We start from the raw sequence: 18,572 nt of genomic DNA on the forward strand, positions 1-18,572 counted from the left end.
CTCAACGCCACCCTCTGCAGAGCATCCACAACACTCTGTGACATTTTCCTTGACCACCGACAATAACATCATCCTCACCTGGGAACTTGATATAATTTCAGCGTTCTAGCCCAGAGCCAGTGATGGCAGCAGCAACCCAGCCACGAATAGGTCTGGCATGCCCGGGAAGAGATATTTGAATGGATACCCTGACTCAGCCCAGAATCACCATGGCAGAGCAGCTAAGAGTGTGGGTACTGGGCTCAGGCGGCCTAGATTCTTACCTGGGCTCTGCTATTCATCAGCTGTGTAACGTGGGCAAGTAGCTTAACCTCTCTGGACCCCAAGTGTTATTATCTGTAAAATGGAGATTAGGGTGCTAATCACTTCATGTTCTTTTATGAGGATAAAAAGAGTCAATACACGTACAGGACTTAGAACAGTGTCTGGTGTATAGTAAGCAGTCTCTTAAAAACGTATGTGATGCTCTGAATTCATCAACCACTAAATGCACAGAAATGGAGGAAAAATGGAACTATCAAAGAGAGACAGATGGAGAGGGTGACCCCAGATCCACCAAGCAGCATGTCTGGCTGTGCGGTGAGGGAGAAGATAGCGCGGGGCCACGCCTCAGTGCTGGCACTCAGTGGAGAGGTTGGCCCTCACTATTCCAGGGAGACACCTGCACAGCTGGGTACGGGGAGGAAGCCGAGGTTAGGAAGGATAGAGAAGCCTCACAGGGGCTCTTTAGGGGCTAGGTATTGGGAGGTACCCCCAGATGGGGCATTCATTCCATTCAAAACATCTTGGAAGAAGACCAGTTTATATTTGCATATGACTTAAGCAACATCAACTTCATGGTTTCCACCAGCCTTTAGCTGGGAGATGACATTAACACAAATTCAGAAACTCTTCCCTGGCTCTCCACACCTCTGCCACTTCCAAACTGGGTTAGCATAAGGCAGTGGCCAAGGGTGCTGCCTTTATGCTCCTCAACAGGCGCACGGGGTCTGCTCTTCTTGCCTCCACTTGGTGTCCCAGGAACACCTCCGCTTGGCCCCGTGCTTTCCAGCTACTGGACTGCCACTTCTCAGGTCTCAGACCCCTTCTGGTTTTGACACTTTGGCAATGACTGCCTTCCTGGCTCAACTGGCATCTCCTGGCGCCCACCCTTGTTAAATCTATCGGCCTGAAGCAGCAGTACACCCTGATGCTGCAAAGCTCAGGGCTTGAGAATCAGGTGAGAGTTCAAAGTTGCTTTCAGTTCCTACTGGCCATGTGAGTTCCTACTGGCCACGTGGCAAACGACTCCATTTCTCAGAGCCTTAGTTTCCCCATCAGCAAAATGGGAATCACTGGCACCTTCCAGCACTGTGGTGAGGTTTACAGGAAATAAAGAAGTGTTTAGTGCATACCTGGCAGAGTGAGTGCTGGATAAATGCGAGCTCTTCTTAGCAGGCCTTGGATGGCACATCTAGGTCCTGTTTTGTTGTTGTTGTTGTTTTGCGGTACGCGGGCCTCTCACTGTTGTGGCCTCTCCCGTTGCAGAGCACAGGCTCCGGACGCGCAGGCTCAGCGGCCATGGCTCACGGGCCCAGCCGCTCCGCGGCATGTGGGATCTCCCCGGACCGGGGCACGCACCTGCGTCCCCTGCATCGGCAGGCGGACTCTCAACCACTGCGCCACCAGGGAAGCCCTGCAGCTGCTCTTTTGAATCCCCACTCCTCCTCCTTCCTTTCTGCCAGGCACCAGGTTTTAGGATTAGGGTAATTACTAAGGTGTTGACAACTGGGTGGGGCACAGGTACATTTGGAATTACAAATCAGTTTGTAACAGACTACTTCAGCAATGCAGATTGTGGGGAGCCATCGGCCCCAGGCAACTAATTGCTGCTGTCTTGTGAAGTAATTTGAGTTGGCGCCCCAAACACCCGGCTCTGTTTCTGGCAGCGGAAGTGCGCTGACCTGGGCAAGAACTCTAAAGGAACCCACCCACAGGAAGGGGCGGATCCGGTCCCTTTCTGTTCTCCACGTTCCAGCTGGATTACTTGCGAGGGCTGGGGACAACTGAGCCAGAAGCCGGAGGTACTAGGATTTGGTTTTTGGCACCAGGGTAACCAGACCTTAACTGACTGTTGTACCCACTCTTGCAGGGCAAAACAAAACAGAATCCACCACCACCAACCCAGGTGTCTTTGGCCCACACTGAGCACGGCTACTCTGACGAGGGATGCTGGTATTTGGTGACCTTTGACATCACTGGAATGAGCTCTACTTGTCTTCCAGGCAGAAACAAAATAGAGCTTGGGTCCTCTAGCCCAAAGGAAAACAGTCTGTATCTCTTTGAGGTCAACCTCTTCCCTTTTTGCCGAGCACAAAAGGGTCAGAGGTGCCCATGCTTATCGCTCAGCCAAATCCAGCTTTTCTTTTCCGAAAGCAAGCTTTCAGAACTGGCCACTCTCCACTTGTTACAGGTGAACCACATCATTCTTCCTGGAGTCCCCTGGGGCTACTGCCCTTGGGGCCCAAGAGCCCCCAGAGGTCCCTCCCACCAGGAAGTATCAAGCTCTGGCTTCCCAGTTTCCTGAAAGTTGGTGTGCACTACATCACACTTCCTGTGTGAAATCCAAACTGGAGCTTTCTGTTGCATGGGAGGAGGCAGAGGAAAAGGAAAATTCCCTGTAGCATTTCTAAGCGGGGCTGTAATTATATACACAGATGTATTATATCCTCTAAAAACAAAACTTGTGACTTTTCTTTTTTTTTTTTTTTTGCTTCCGGTTAACCTTCCCTGAAAAATCTCCTAAGAGAGTCCTTGATATTGGTTTCCCCTCTTTCCCTTTCCCTCATCTTTCCTTAGAGCCTTCTCCTTTGCTCCCCTCCACAGACAGTTTTGGAGGCTGGCAAATCATCCCTATCAGGCAATTGCAGAGATCGGATATGGAAGTAAAGATGGTTGGACATACAAACATTGCCACAGCTTCAGATTTCGCATGGTATTTTCTATCAGCCAATGCCTCTCTACGGGAACAGCAAGAGAAATCTGAGCCACTGGCTTATGACTCTTTTCAGGTCTTTAATCCTCAAGCCCACCAGCTCTCTGCAGGTCTCTTGGGGCAATCTCAGAAGCAGCCCATTTGACCCAGGCCTCTCTGCTCTGTCCCTCCCACAGTGGTCCAGCAGGACCTGGAGTGACCTAGAGTGCTGACATCAGGACTGGAGCAGTTAAAAAACTATGGATAAGCATGAGTATACAAGGGCCCTGGGCTGGCAGGTCCCTAATGACCAGGCAGCACACAGCTGAGCCCAAGAGAACTGGAAAAGGAACAAAAAAACGAATCCAGAATCTCCCCATCCACAAGTCCTTAGGCATGTGAAATAAAATTTATATTTTAAGGCAAGACAAGAAAAATCTAAACATAAAAATTCTTCTCTGGGGAATTTCCTGTCGGTCCAGTGGATAGGACTCTGCGAGTCCACTGCAGGGGCCATGGGTTCAATCCCTGGTGGGGGAACTGCGATCCCGCATGCCACGTGGTGAGGCAAAAAAAAAAATTCATCTCTGCCCTTTGGCCTCCCCTCTCCCCTCACTGTGCATTGTGTATCTGCATTATACTTCAACCAGACCTCCCCCGTGAGCAGCAATACCTACTCAGCCATAAAGAGCAACAACAAGACAACTCCTTAAAAGATAACATTCTTTCTTGATCTTATAAGGGGTCACATGACCCACCATGATGACGTGACGCTTAGATCTGGATTATGTAAACCGTCAATAATACGTCATTTATGTACAGCCCTCTGTCTCAAAAAACGTATATAACTGTGCTTTGACTTCTAACTGGCGGAACAGTTCTCAGAGTTTTCTGATGTGCTCTTCCCGCATTATAATCCTCAAATTTGCCTCCAATAAAGTTTTCCATTTCTTTCTTAGATCGACTGATTAATTTTTCATCGACAGGTACCTTCTTTAAGAGGTGGGTGAGTAGAAACTTCTCTCCATAGAGGGGCTGGGCTGCATCTGAGGGGCTCCCTGCCTTGAGGGGAGACTCAAGAATCCCCTTGGCATGCAGGGAAGCAAGACCTAGAATTTCCCTGGGGCTTCTCCTGAGTCACTCATTCTGCCTCAGCTTTGGCATTGGAGGGGAGGCACCAGAATGGTGTGAAACCCCTCCCTCGCCTCCACGTATCTGCCCCTACCCAAGAAGGAGAAAGCTTTCCTTCTCTTACCTATGGGAACCTTGGACATAAGTGGTTTTAATTTATCTGTTTTCTTTTTCTGTGAGTGCTGGGAGCCACAAAAAACAAAACCAAACCAGGAGGTTTGTTGTTATTACTATGGAGAATTTTTTTTTTTTTCACAGTTAAACAAAGGCAGAGAAGAACCTCTCTAAACTTTTTGCTCAGAGGACTAAACTTGAACTTCCATCCTTGAAGGATTCTTGGAATACTGTTCAGGTAAGCACAGAATCCCCACTTACACCACAGGGTTTTTAAACTTTGCTGCCCAGCCCCTCCACGCATGCCAAATAGACACTGTGTCCCAACCCAAGAGGCTGAAATGCTCATGAAGCTTAATCAAAAAATTATCTGAGGGCTTCCCTGGTGGCGCAGTGGTTGGGAGTCCGCCTGCTGATGCAGGGGACACGGGTTCGTGCCCTGGTCCGGGAAGATCCCGCATGCCGCGGAGCGGCTGGGCCCGTGAGCCACGGCCACTGAGCCTGCGCGTCCGGAGCCTGTGCTCCGCAACGGGAGAGGCCACAGCAGTGAGAGGCCTGCGTACCGCAAAAACAAAAGTTATCTGAGAAGAAACAGAAAGAGTAGCAAGGCCGCAGAGGGCTGTGATAAATCACACCAACAGCAGCTCACACTGTTTTGCATGCAGGCACTCTGCCCACGCTGCTATCCGGGTTATCCCACTTGACTATCACCACACACTAGGAAGGAAGCATTCTGTTTAGCCCATTTTACAATTCTGGAGAATCAGAGGCAGGGGAAGAAAGCGGCCCAACGCTCTGTTCCTAGAGTCACACAGCCAGGTTCAAATCCTGACTCCATCAGTACCTGGCACTGTGACCTTGGGCAAACTACCTAACTATCCCTTGCCTCAGTCTCCTCATCTGCAGAAGAGGGATAATAATAGTACCCAGAGTTGCTTCGAAGAGTAAGTGAGGGGGGCTTCCCTGGCGACACAGTGGTTAAGAATCTGCCTGCCAATGCAGGGGACACAGGTTCAAGCCCTGGTCTGGGAAGATTCCCACATGCTGTGGAGCAACTAAGCCCGTGCACCACAACTACTGAGCCTGCACACCACAACTACTGAGCCCGTGTGCCACAACTACTGAGCCTGCACTCTAGAGCCTGCGAGCCACAACTACTGAAGCCTGAGCACCTAGAGCCCGTGCTCCGCAACAAGAGAAGCCACCACAATGAGAAGCCTGCGCACCACAACAAAGAGTAGCCCCTGCTCCCCGCAACTAGAGAAAACCCGCGTGCAGCAACAAAGAACCAAAGCAGCCAAAACTAAATAAATAAATTTTATTTTTTAAAAAAAAGAAGAGTAAGTGAGGTAAGAGACACAAAGTGCTTAGGGCAGTGTTTGCACACAGTAAATAAAGTTTTATCATCGTGGCCTTGTTCGTTCAGCTGGCAGGCCAGACTTAGACCCAAGTTATCTGGCCAAGGCCTCTCGCTCCTGACCGTGCAGGTAGCTTCTAGGAAGCAAGAAGCCAGGGCCCGCTGACAAAGCCCCAGGGCATAGCCTGACTTGTCTAGCTTCAGGCGCCTCCTGCTCAGGCAGGTCCAGGTCTCCCCTTTCACGCGAAGGTGGAGCCACAGCTCAGACACATCTGATGTCAGCGGTGAACCTCAACACACAGGCAAAACCTGCGAGTGCCCATCTTTCCCCTCAGTGGCCAGCTTGTGACGCAAAACCCTGCTCCAAGAACTGATTTTGGGAGTCCTTCGCTGTACCTTTCACCCTGGTGTCCTGCCAAGCCCTGTGCTTGAGGCGGCCTCATTCTCCAGCTCTGGCCTCTCAGGCACCACTCTTTTCCATGAACAATTCAATGAGTTCTTTCTTCAGCCCAGCCATGCGTCAGCGAGGCCCGACACGGGCTTGGCTCACCACCTCCAATCAGTGGGATTGCTAGACTTCAATCACCAGTAAGGGTGGCCCCCTCCCTGCTGGGGCTGCTCTTTCCAGGGTGTTCCCTTGGCTGGTACCCTCACCCTGGTAACTATTCTTTTTTTTTTTTTTGCGGTACGCGGGCCTCTCACTGTGTGGCCTCTCCCGTTTTGGAGCACAGGCTCCGGACGCACAGGCTCAGCGGCCATGGCTCACGGGCCCAGCCGCTCCACAGCATGCGGGATCCTCCCGGACCGTCCGCATCGTCAGGCAGACTCTCAACCACTGCGCCACCAGGGAAGCCCTGGTAACTAGTCTTGAGGGATTTCTGTGATTGTTATTAAAGCAATCTCTCCTTCCCCTCCTCCATCCCCACACCCCACTGTCAGGTTGGGCTTCCCTGATCTCAGGGAAATAGACCTAGAATTCAAGTTCATGTTGCTGCTTCATGGAGAGGCTCAAGGGACACCAAGGAAAACCCAGCCTTTCATGGTAGTTGTGAGGCCTGGAGATATTTATGCAAACTGTTTAGCACATGCCCAGCAAATTATAGACTTTCATTAAATAACCTAGATGCTATTGTTATTATTTGCTGTGCAATCAACCTAAAAGCAGTCCCACTAAAACGGAGCGGGAAGACTGCAACTGCACCTCCCAGAGTGTTGCCCTCTTACTGCGATGGACTTTTCCTTCTCTAGGCTGCCTCTGAAGTTCAATGCCAGTTGGGTTCCCCTACAGGAACTTCTTGTCATGGGAGGGGAAACACACAGGTGATTTGTTCCACAACTTGCTTAGGGTCATCCTTTCTTAGAAAATAAGGCAAAAAAATTGAATGGGTGAGAGGAAGCACTACGTGTTTGGGAAGCGTCTATAACATTGTTGGTTGCAGAAAGTAGGGGTGAGGTAGAGAGGGGGCAGAGCAAATATGAAAAATGGGAAGGGTGTTCCAAGGGCACCTTCATCTGCTTTGCAGTACTGTGTAGAACCAAGATGACAGCTCCATTCCCTCTTTCATCCTCGGAAAGTCCTATGAGGTGGGATATTATTACCCCATTTTCACTTGAGAACACTGAGGGGAGTGGTCAGATAACTTACCTGAGGTTCAACAGCTGTTGAGAAGCAGCATTGAGCACTGAGATTCACCCCAGGTCAGCCTGAGCCAGAGCTTACGTGCATCCTTCCCAGATTGCTGTCTTCTCCATAGTGGTCCTGGGGTAGGGAAAGCAAGAAAGATCTGGAGTGAAGTAGCCTGATTTCCATTTCCTGACCCAAGCTACAAGAGGTGGGACAGCACTGCACTCACCCCCAGCACAGGGCCTGGCTACGGTAGGCTCCCAGCAAACACTGAGTGGGGCAAACAATGAGAACCGAGTTCAGGTGAACTCTAGCCAGGCCATGGAAGAAGGGCAGACAAATACCCACACTAGAAGTGCCATTTGCATCTTTTCTAAATGCTCTTTATTTGCTTCTCCCACAAGGATCTTGAATCAGGAACCCAGAGAAAAATGCAATTATATAGTTTGTTTGGGAACCATTACTTTTTATTTATTTATTTATGTAAAATAGACAAAATAACAGTGCCCATGAGATGCCTATAAAAACGGCGTTGACCTAAATAATGTATATGTAATTTACAATGATTTCTCTTTCTTTCTAAGATTCTTAGAATTAATACTTACATTTGGGGGCTGGAAAGGATCTTGGCATTTTTCTGATCAAAAAACCCCATTTCTCAGATGGGAAAGTTGACACAATATCATGCGGCTTGTCTAAGGCCAGCCTCCATGGAGCAACAGAGCTGGTTAAAAGGCCAGGGCACTCCTACAGGTCACAAGTTTTTAAATTGTGGAGAAGAAGCCACCAGCAGGTAGTAAAATTAATTTTATAAATTGCAACCAACTTTTATCTTTATTTTTAAGATATTTTTTAATAGATTTCATTTTTTAGAGCAGTTTTAGGTTAACACAAAAATTGCACAGAAGGGACATTTTTAATTGATGAGCTGATATTGATACACGATTATTAACTAAAGTTCATTGTTTCTGTCAGGGTTCGCTGTTCGTGATACTCTATGGGTTTTGACAGATGCATACTGTCATGTGTCCATCATTACCATATCATACAGAATATCCTTGCTGCCCTAGAAATGTCCTGTGCTCCGCCTATTCATCTCTCCCCCACTCCTCCTGGACCTGTAATTCAATTTTTTATACACAAGATAGAATAGAATAAAAAAATCATAGTGCATACCTCATGGTATGGATATTAGTTCATGAAACTTTTAGATATTTGTAAATACATGTGTATTTGGGTTAAAATGTAAAATATATTTCTTACTATGGATTGAAGAGAAAAAGTGTTTGAGAAACACTGCTCTAAGCTATCTTTTACTTAAAATTCTGGGGAATAAATCCAGAAAATGAATACACAGATGGAACATTTCTTATATGAAACCGAAGCAAGAAAAACACATAACCAAGGGACATTACCAAAATAAACAAGCATAAAAAATGCTCTGAAGAGTGAGTACAAAGAGGTCAGAAAATTACTGTTTTTCCCCAAATCAGTTTTGATTTTAGTTTTCACTGGGCCTGCAAATCATTCAGATTTGAAGACTTTAAAGTTCTCAGAATATAAGCTACAGTTAGTGTGTAGGGAGGAGGGGGTAGGAGCAAGGGCTGCCTCCTTGCAAACCGATTCTGTTCAAAGTTTCCAAAACTGTTAGGTCCGTATGGTAATCAACAAAGAGAAAAATTTCTTTTCCGGAGGGTTTTTGAGGTTTGTTTGGCTGTACAGCTTCACATTTCTTCCTTTTTCATCAGAAAAATCACAGAACAGGGATGCCGTTGTATTTAACTTCATGTCATATCAGGTGTCTGAAGATTTCTAAAAAATTTGAATTTATGCTTGAGTTAGATTCCTCTATTTTTAAAAATCTCCTTTCCATGTATATCGATGCTTCATGTGTCCAGGAGACATGTGGAATCTAGATATACCAGGGTGTCTAAGAGAAAATCCTGATTTCAAAATCAGAATCGCATTGGCTCATTATGTGGCCTGCAGGTAGACTAGGGTTTGAGTCCCAGGTTCTACTAGTGATCCCTGCGTGACCTTGAAAAGGAATTCTCTCCTAGGGTTCTTTTTTTAAAATTTATATATATATATTTATTTATTTATTTGGCTGCGCCAGGTCTTAGTTGTGGTATGCAGGATCTTTTTAGTTGTGGCATGCGGGATCTAGTTCCCTGACCAGGGATTGAACCCAGGCCCCTTGCCTTGGGAGCACAGAGTCTTAACCACTGGATCACCAGGGAAATCCCAGGATTCTTTTTTAAGAGTGACATATAAAAATTCCATATTAAATGATGCTAAGATTATATTAAGTGCTTCTCCTTGTATGAGTAATGTGCTGGGCTAAGCCCTTTGCATGTGCTTCTAATCCCATCAAGAATCCTATGACATAGAAATTATTGTACTCATTTAACAGTTGAATAAACTTAATCTCAGAAAGCTTAAGGAGCATGCCCAACACCACCCAGAAAGATAGTGGTTAAGCTAGATTGGAACCCATGCCTGAAAGAGCATGGGCCTATCCTTCTGTGCCCCCAGGGCCTAATACAGTGCTCCGTATGTAGAACATGCTCAGTAGATGTTTCCTGAAGGGATGACTGATGGATAAGCAAAAGCTCAGCAAAGATTTGGGGGTGGGATAAGTAAGATACTACTACTAGTACTGCAATAATAATATATTATGCAATATAATAACATAATATACTACCACTACTTCTGTATCTGTCATTCATTGAACACTTATTTGTGACAGGCACTATGTTAAAGGCTTTACATGCATTCTATTATGTACAGAATGTACATACAGGAATTAACATAGCATATGATGTCAATGTTACTAACATTATTACATATGACTATAATGGGAGCTATCAGCATTATAGCAAAAGAGATGAAAGTTATGATCTCTTCCAACACACACACTTGGTGCTTCTCTTGGAGCGGTATTGAACAGGTCCAACTGAGGGTCAGCTCTTTCAGCAGTGAACCAGCCCCAAACCTGGTTTCTCCTTCCGTCTCTTTTTCAGGTGGGTGCAATTATAACACGCTGTGTTGGTTAATCCCTACATCATATAAGGACGTGCTTTTTGGTGTGAGGGAGGAAGGGGGTTGCGTTTTTGTGCTCGCGCCTAGTTTGCATAAGGTACTCTTCTCTTTCGGGCTGAAATGAGAAAGAAGCCATGTGGTCTGATGGTGGCAGCTGGGAGGAGAAGGTGGTGACTCAGCAGGACTCTGCGTGGAACAGTGCAGGGCAGCTCTGGGGAGCAGCACGATCGGCCTCCCCCTAAGCCATGTGTGGGCTGCGAGCTCTGAGCAGAATCAGCCTGTCAGGCAGCCCTGGCAGGTAGGAAGGAGAGGAAGAAAGTTGCCTGTGGTGGGACCTGGTCAGGTTGTGTCAGTGGCCTTGGGGACACCATGAGCAAGTTCTGGGACACAGGACTGTGTGGCATCATGCTAGTACTGAAAGTTCTTTGTGACCCAAGATAGCATATTTTTAAAGTGGGAAAGTACCAGGTATTGCTCACAGGTCTAGGTAAGGTCTTGAGCCTGTAGCCTTGAAATTAAACTTCAGGCAGGAATATTATGCATATTTTTAGAAATATAGCATTTTATCATAACTGGAGGTCTTCAATCTAGTGGTCCTACTATTGAACTCAGTATCAATATATTTTGAAACAGGACTTATATAAATAGAATATGAAGTCACTGTTACCTCTAACGACTTGAAAGTTTTTCAACAAAAATTCTCATGGAAGAGATCTTAGAGTGTATTCATTCATTTAGAGTGCATTCATTCATTCATTCAAGCTACAGTTTATTATCCTTTTAAAAAAATATTTACATTCTCTGAGGTAGGCTGATGGTGACCTGAGTATACAGAGATCTTGGGAAGTCTGTAAAATATGAATAAAATTTCTTTGCCATAGTCTAAGAACTTTAAAAAAAATTCATGTGAGATAATGTATGGAAAGTAATTGGTAAGTGGTAAAACATGATATGAAATTATTGTGTTTTACCTATTAAAGAAACGAGACATGGAGTGAGCAAAAATTTTGCTGAAAGTCATCATTAGCTAGTAAAGGAGGGACAAAGATGAGGTATAAATTCAGGTGACTGGACACATTACATGCTGGAGTTGATTCAGCAAAACAGTTTCCGGGCTTCCCTGGTGGCGCAGTGGTTGAGAGTCTGCCTGCCGATGCGGGTCACGCGGGTTCGTGCCCCGGTCCGGGAGGGTCCCGCGTGCCGCGGAGCGGCTGGGCCCGTGGGCCGTAGCCGCTGGGCCTGTGCGTCCGGAGCCTGTGCCCCGCGGCAGGAGAGGCCGCAGCGGTGGGGGGCCCGCGTACCGCAAAGAATAAACAAACAAAAACAGTTTCCTTTTTGTAGCCAGGATGTGCGTGACTGTAAGAAACATCAGTCCAACTGAGGTAAAACGGGGTACTTACTGAGAGTACACAGAGATCTCACAGGATCCAAGGACAGAAAACGAAGTGTTGCTGGGCTCCATTCAAATTGGCCAGAGAACTGGGGAGCCCTCAGGAGCAGGGTGACTCTTCCCTGTGTCTCTCTGTCTCTGCTTCTGCGCCAGCTTCCGCCTTTCCTCCATTTTGCCTTCCTTTCTCTGCTCCTTCACCCTGCCAGAGGCACAGCTTGGCCGTTCCTCCTGGACTTACACCATGGCTGGTAAGCTCCAGGACCCACCCTCAATTGACTACACACACTGAAGTCCTTCAGAGAGGAAGGAATAGCCTGGCTCTTCTGAGAAAACCTGGGCCACTCAGGTCGTTTCTGAGCAAATGATTGGTTCTTGCTGGGTCAGGTGTGTGCTCACCCCTGGTCCAATCAGCTGTGCGTTTCCCCACCCCCATCACCTCCACCGCCCATCCCTAGAAGTCACAGTATCTTACACTGTCTTGTGTAGCTATATCTTCCAGAGAGCTGTGGCTGGCAAGGGTGCTAAATTGCCAGGCTGGATGTTATCACATAAAGAGAGAAGCTATTTATAGGGAGACTGTACTTGGAAAGCCTTTATGATGTATTTCATTTATGAAATCTAAGCCCCAAATTTCCTGGTCAAAAAAATTCAATTCAAGGGAACTCCCTGGCAGTCCAGTGGTTAGGACTCCATGCTTCCACTGCTGAGGGCCCAGGGCTCAATCCCTGGTCAGGGAACTAATATCCCACAAGCCTTGAAGCACGGCCAAAAAAAAAAAAAAATCAATTCAATTTAATAAATATTGTGTTGGGCTCTGAAGATAAGACATATATGCCCATAAGATATGTCCACAAATAATTATAATACAAGACAATTCTATGAAAGTTTCTTAGAAAACTTTTTAAGAAACTGGGGCTTCCCTGCTGGCGCAGTGGTTAAGAATCTGCCTGCCAATGCAGGGGACAGGGCTTCGAGCCCTGGTCCGGGAAGATCCCACATGCCGTGGAGCAACTAAACCCGTGAGCCACAGCTACTGAGCCTGAGCTCTAGAGCCCACGAGCCACAACTACTGAGACCACACTCCACAACTACTGAAGCCTGCATGCCTAGAGCCCGTGCTCGGCAACAAGAGAAGCCACTGCAACGAGAAGCCTGCGCACCGCAACAAAGAGTAGCCCCCGCTCGCTGCAACTAGAGAAAGCCTGCGCTCAGCAACGCAGACCCGATGCAGCCAAAAATAAATAAATAAATGAATAAATTTTTTTAAAAAAGAAAACTTTTAAGAAACTTACAAAATTACATGAAAGCTTTATAAAGGATTATAAGGGTTAAGAACAGGCCTCCCTAAGGTGTGCTAATTTGGCATGTGGATTATTTTGTGTTAAAGGCAATGGAGACCCTGTAGGCTCAAGAGAAACTACTGCCCCTCCCTTAACTACCTGGAAGAATTAAAATTGGGGATTTTTCCCAGAAAAAGTTATTACCAGAAATAAATTTTACCTAAGCAGCGCCATCTATATGGCAGAGTAAACATCTAATTCCCAGCCATCTGCTCTTCTTATCATTCTGAAATTGCCTTCCTGTCCTTGGAAATTCCAGGCCCCGATCCCATTCCTTAGCTCAGGATGGCATATATGCCTCATTTTATCTTTCTGTCTCTGAACCTCTCATGTATGTAGGGTTTCCATATGCACAGATTAAAATTTGATTTTCTCCTGTTCATCAGTCTTACAACAATTTCATTCTTAGACCAGCCAGAAGAACCTAGAAGGGTAGAGGTAAGCTTTTCTTCCTCCCAGACAGCTTTTTTTTTAAATACATAAATTTATTTTATTTATTTATTTACTGGCTGCGTTGGGTCTTCGTTGCTGTGCATGGTCTTTCTCTACTTGCGGCGAGCAGGGGCCACTCTTCATTGAGGTGCGCCAGCTTCTCACTGCCGTGGCTTCTCTTGTTGCAGAGCATGGGCTCTAGGCACGCGGGCTTCAGTAGTTGTGGCACACAGGCTCAGTAGTTGTGGCGCACAGGCTTAGTTGCTCCGCGGCATGTGAGATCCTCCCGGACCAGGGCTTGAACCGATATCGCCTGCATTGGCAGGCAGACTCTTAACCACTGTGCCACCAGGGAAGCCCCCAGACAATTTTAAATCTCCTGGGGGAGTCAGAAAACTTTCACTGAGTAAATGCGCTTTGAGATATGTCTTGAAGTGTTCATTAAATTTTTATAGAGTGACCAGGAGGACATATGTGAAGCAGTGGGAAAAGGATAAGCAAAAACTTGGAGAAGGGAAACTATGTGTGTGCTCTGAGACAGCAAAAACTGAAGAGCAGTTGTGCAGGAGGGAGAAAAAGAAACAACGTGGCAATGTGTCTGAAGAGCAGGGTGCAGGAGGGAGAAAAAGAAACCAGCACGAATTGACTGGTCTCAAGTATATGCTGGACATTTTCAGATGTCACCTCATTTAATCGTTTCAGCAATCCTTGAGGTGGTATCTATTGCCCCTATTTTACCAAGTGCACAAAGGCCAAAGCCATTCCCTCCATTGTACCGTGGTGAGGATGAGGTGGAGAGGATGCAGAGAGCAGAGGGAGGGAGGTTGCCTGCCAGGTAACGAGCCCACACTCGACTCCGGAGGCACTGGGAGGGAAGTCATGCAAGAATTCGGAGCCAAAAATGGCCTGATTGCCTCTGAATTTTAGAAAAATAATGCTGGTGGTAATGGAAGAATTAAACAGAGTATTCTTTCTCTCTCCTTCATTCATTTAAGTCAAAATATATATTGAAAACTTCCTTTGGGACAAGACTGCGGTGTACCAGACCTGTGGGAAAAAATGTCTGGGGCAAGATACAGCTCCACATCTCACGAAGTTCACAGTTTCTGTGTGTGTGCATATAATGCATAGCTCATACATACTATTTGATTTCATTTTATTTTATTTGGCTGCGCCACGTGGCTTGCAGGATCTTAGTTCCCTGACCAGGGGTTGAACCTGGGACCCCGCAGTGAAAGCACTGTGTCCTAACCACTGGACCTCTGGGGAATTCCCATTTGAGCTAATTTTTCTTTGTTTGTTTGGGTTTATTTTTGGCCAAAGAATTTTTATTACTTTTATGTACAGAAAACTCAATAGTGTACACTCACCTGGCCAGTTTGGTAGGCAGCTCCTTGGCCTTTGCCTTTTCCAGCTTGGCAATGTGAGCCCCTGATTTTGGACCAAGGATGTTGCTTCCCCAGTGAAGGCAGAGGTTGTCATATCATCATCGTAATCAGTCCTGATGGCTTCCGCTAGCTTAGCCAGAGCCCCTTTGTCTTCCGAGTTGACTTGTGTGAAGGCAATGGTGGTGCAGGTCTTCCTGTGGACCACATGTCCCAGCCTGGCCATCCCCTTGATGATGCAGTAGGGATCCCCCATCTTACAGCACAGGGCAGGCAGGAAGACCACCAGCTCAATGGGATCCATGTCATGTACAATCACCACCAGCTGAGCCTTCTTGTTCTCCACCAAGGTGGGGACAGTATTAACCCCTGCTTGAAGGACAGGTGGCCTCTTGGTGGGGACACCCCCTTTGCCCTCAGCTTTCTTCTCAGCTCAGGCCAGCAACCTCTGCTTCTTCTCTTGCTTCATCTCTGGTCTGTACTTGTGGGCCAGCTTAAGCAGGTGAGTAGCTGTTTGGCGGTCCAAGGCCTGGGTGAATTGGTTAAAAGCAGGAGGCACTTTCAGCTGCTTATAGAGGATTTGCCACTGCAGCTGGATATAGCGGGGCCGTTTGACGAAGTGGGTGAGGTCCCTTTTGGGCTGGATGTCCTGTCCAATGCCAAAATGCTTGGGCCTTTTTTCAAACAGGAGATTGATCATCTTCTTGGCCTGCTGCTTCTTCACGGCAGCAGGGGCCGGGGCCACCTTCTTCCCCTGGGCCTTCTTTCCCTTCGGCATCTTGAACGGCTGGCAGAGAGAACTTGAGCTGATTTTTGTATATGACGTAAAGTAAGGTCCAACTTCATTCTTTTGCATGTGGATATACAGTTTTCCCAGCACTGTTTGTTAAAAAGACTGTCTTTTCCTCATTGAATGGTCTTAGCACCTTTGTTAAAAAGCATTTGACCGTATATTCAGGGTTTATTTCTGGGCTCTCTATTAGCTTCCATTGGTCTATATGTCTGTCCTATGACAGTACCATATTGTTTTGATTATTACACCTTTGTAGTAAGTTTTGAAATTAAGAAGTGTGAGTCTTCCGATTTTGTTCTTTTTCAAGGTTGTTTTGGCTGTTCTCTTGAGATTCCATTTGAATTTTAGGATGGGTTTTTCTATTTCTGCAAAAAAAAGCCATTGAGATTTTGATAGCAATCACGTTTGAATCTGCAGATTGGGTAGTATTTACACAGCATTTTGAATGCACTAAATGTCACAGAATTTATACTTTAAAATGGTTAATTATACATTTTGTTAATTTCAGCTTGATTTTTAAAAAAAAATTGGGCAATTTTACCTGAAGAGCAGGTATGGGGATGGCATGAGGCTGCTGGAAGGTAAAGGAGGTTGCGATCAGAGGGAGGAATGTTGGGATTGAAGACCCCAATACTGAATAGTTTAGGGCAGGTGAGGGCCCCTGGAGTTGAGCAGTAAAAATGGCTAAGGTGACCCAAACCTTATCTCCAAAGATACTGACTTCACAAGGAGATTGAAGACTGCAACTTCAGAAGGATACATGTCCAGTTAGGGATGGTGGCCATCACTGGAGTGGGGTGGGGATAGCTGAGATTATAGGGGAATTTTATTACTATAGTATCTTTCTAAGGAGAAAGAATAATGAAAGTTGTTTTAAAGCTATAATACAGGAACTTTACTTTAGGAAAGGAGGACAATGACCTAAGTGCCTTTTTTTTTAATCGTCGTGGGAGTGGCAGCAAGGTGTCAGATGATACAGGCATGGATAGGGCGTGGGCAGGCCAGCTGACTTAATCTCCTATTTATTTTCAGAGTAATGGTCTGGCAGTAATATTGTGGAGCTGGGAAATGGCCAATCCTGCCTTCCAACCCTGAAGTATGTGAGGCTTGTGAGAGTAAACATCCCTCAATTCAAGACGATAGCCAGGTTTCAGTTAAGGCAAGGAATGGGAGACAGACTGGGGATGTGGAAGGATTTGTTCACCATGAAATGGGGGTTCCAGAGAAAACAGAAAAGTGTGAGAAGGAAAGGGGCAGCTGGGGAATGCGTGTGGGAAGGCACAGGGCAGTTTGGGGACCAGTACACAGGATAAGGTGGATGACCAGAGGCATTCACATTTTGGCACTTATATGGAATGGGAATAGGGTAGTTCAGTGAGTCACAGTGGCCTTAAAGGCCCAGAAAGACCTGTGATGTCAAGTTTAGTAACAGTGGGACAGGCCTCCTGGAATTCAAACAGGATACTGGACTTCAGCTGGGACTTCGGACAGTAGACTTCGGGTAGACAATAAAACAACTGTACAAAGTCCCTGAGGCAGACACAATCATGGATAACTCGAGGGCCCACGAGCAAACCAGACAAACCGAAGCTGAAGGTTTGTATGGGGGTTTAGAAGGCTGGCTCCCAAGGGTGGGGCTGGGGTCTGAAGAGCCTTATAAGCCAGCAGAGGAGTCAAGACATGATTTGTGGGCGGACTCTGGGAGGCTTCACGCCAAGGAGTACTTCCCAGAACTTCTGCTGCCAGTGTCCTTGTCCCCACAGTGAGCCACAGCCACCCCCCGCCTCTGCAGGAGACCTTCCAACACTAGCAGCCGTGTGGCTGACAGGGTCTTGGTGCTCCGGCCGGGTGTCAGGCCTGTGCCTCTGAGGTGGGAGAGCCGAGTGCAGGACATTGGTCCACCAGAGACCTCCCGGCTCCACGTAATATCAAATGGCGAAAGCTCTCCCATAGATCTCCATCTCAGCGCTAAGACCCAGCTCCACTCAACAACCAGCAAGCTACAGTGCTGGACACCCTATGCCAAACAACTATCAAGACAGGAACACAACCCCACCCATTAGCAGAGAGGCTGCCTAAAATCATAATAAGGTCACAGACAGCCCAAAACACACCACCGGGCGCGGTACTGCCCACCAGAAAGACAAGATCCAGCCTCATCCTCCAGAACACAGGCACCAGTGCCCTCCACCAGGAAGCCTACACAACCCACTGAATCAGCTTTAGCCACTGGGGGCAGACACCAAAAACAACGGGAACTACGAACCTGCAGCCTGCAAAAAGGAGACCCCAAACACAGTAAGTTAAGGAAAATGAGAAGACAGAGAAACACACAGCAGATGAAGGAGCAAGGTAAAAACATACCAGACCAAACAAATGAAGAGGAAATAGTCAGTCTACTTTGGACCACCTAGAGGGGTGGGGTAGGGAGGGTGGGAGGGAGACACAAGAGGGAGGGGATATGGGGATATATGTATATGTATAGCTGATTCACTTTGTTATAAAGCAGAAACTAACACACCACTGTAAAGCAAGTATACTCCAATAAAGATGTTAAAAAAAAAGATATGATTTGTAAGTAACAAAGCTTCATTATGGATTTTTACCAGTGGAAGGACATGAAAACAGCATTTAAGGAAGATTAGTATGAGAAACATCCATGCTAAGTGGATTGGGGCAGGAAAAATTGGGCTTGCCACAGATTTTGCAACTATCCAAACATGATGTGGTATAGGATTGGACTAGGGAGGAGAAAAAATGATAATTTCAAAATAAAAACAAACAGAACTCAGTTTATATGTGGGAGAGATAAAGAAAAGAAGGGATTAAAATTTTTCAAAAATTTGAACCTGGCTGAGAGTTATATCAAGCATGGGCAGGGGAGACCTGAAAGAGAAGGATCAGTTTAGGGGGAAGGAGTGGACAGTGATGAATTTAGTTTGGGACCTAGATTCATTTGAATCTTACAGCTAAGTGAGACTTTGCATCTAACAATGTGGAACAACTAAGTA

At 46.6% G+C, this 18,572-nt stretch overlaps 1 pseudogene across 1 annotated transcript in view; it reads right to left on the reverse strand.

The window, feature by feature from the left end:
- Positions 1–15,922, reverse strand: part of LOC307175974 (large ribosomal subunit protein eL8-like) — a 39,258-nt pseudogene extending 23,336 nt beyond the window's left edge. The window contains exons 1-3 of the transcript XR_013831787.1: positions 14,754–15,922; positions 7,201–7,314; positions 264–336 (exon numbers count right to left, since the gene is read on the reverse strand). The product of XR_013831787.1 is annotated as a large ribosomal subunit protein eL8-like (transcript). The remainder of the gene's footprint in view (positions 1–263; positions 337–7,200; positions 7,315–14,753) is intronic.
- Positions 15,923–18,572: the final 2,650 nt, after the last annotated feature.

This window comes from Stenella coeruleoalba (assembly GCF_951394435.1).
Source record: "Stenella coeruleoalba genome assembly, chromosome: 17".
Classification (NCBI taxonomy): Eukaryota; Metazoa; Chordata; class Mammalia; order Artiodactyla; family Delphinidae; genus Stenella; species Stenella coeruleoalba.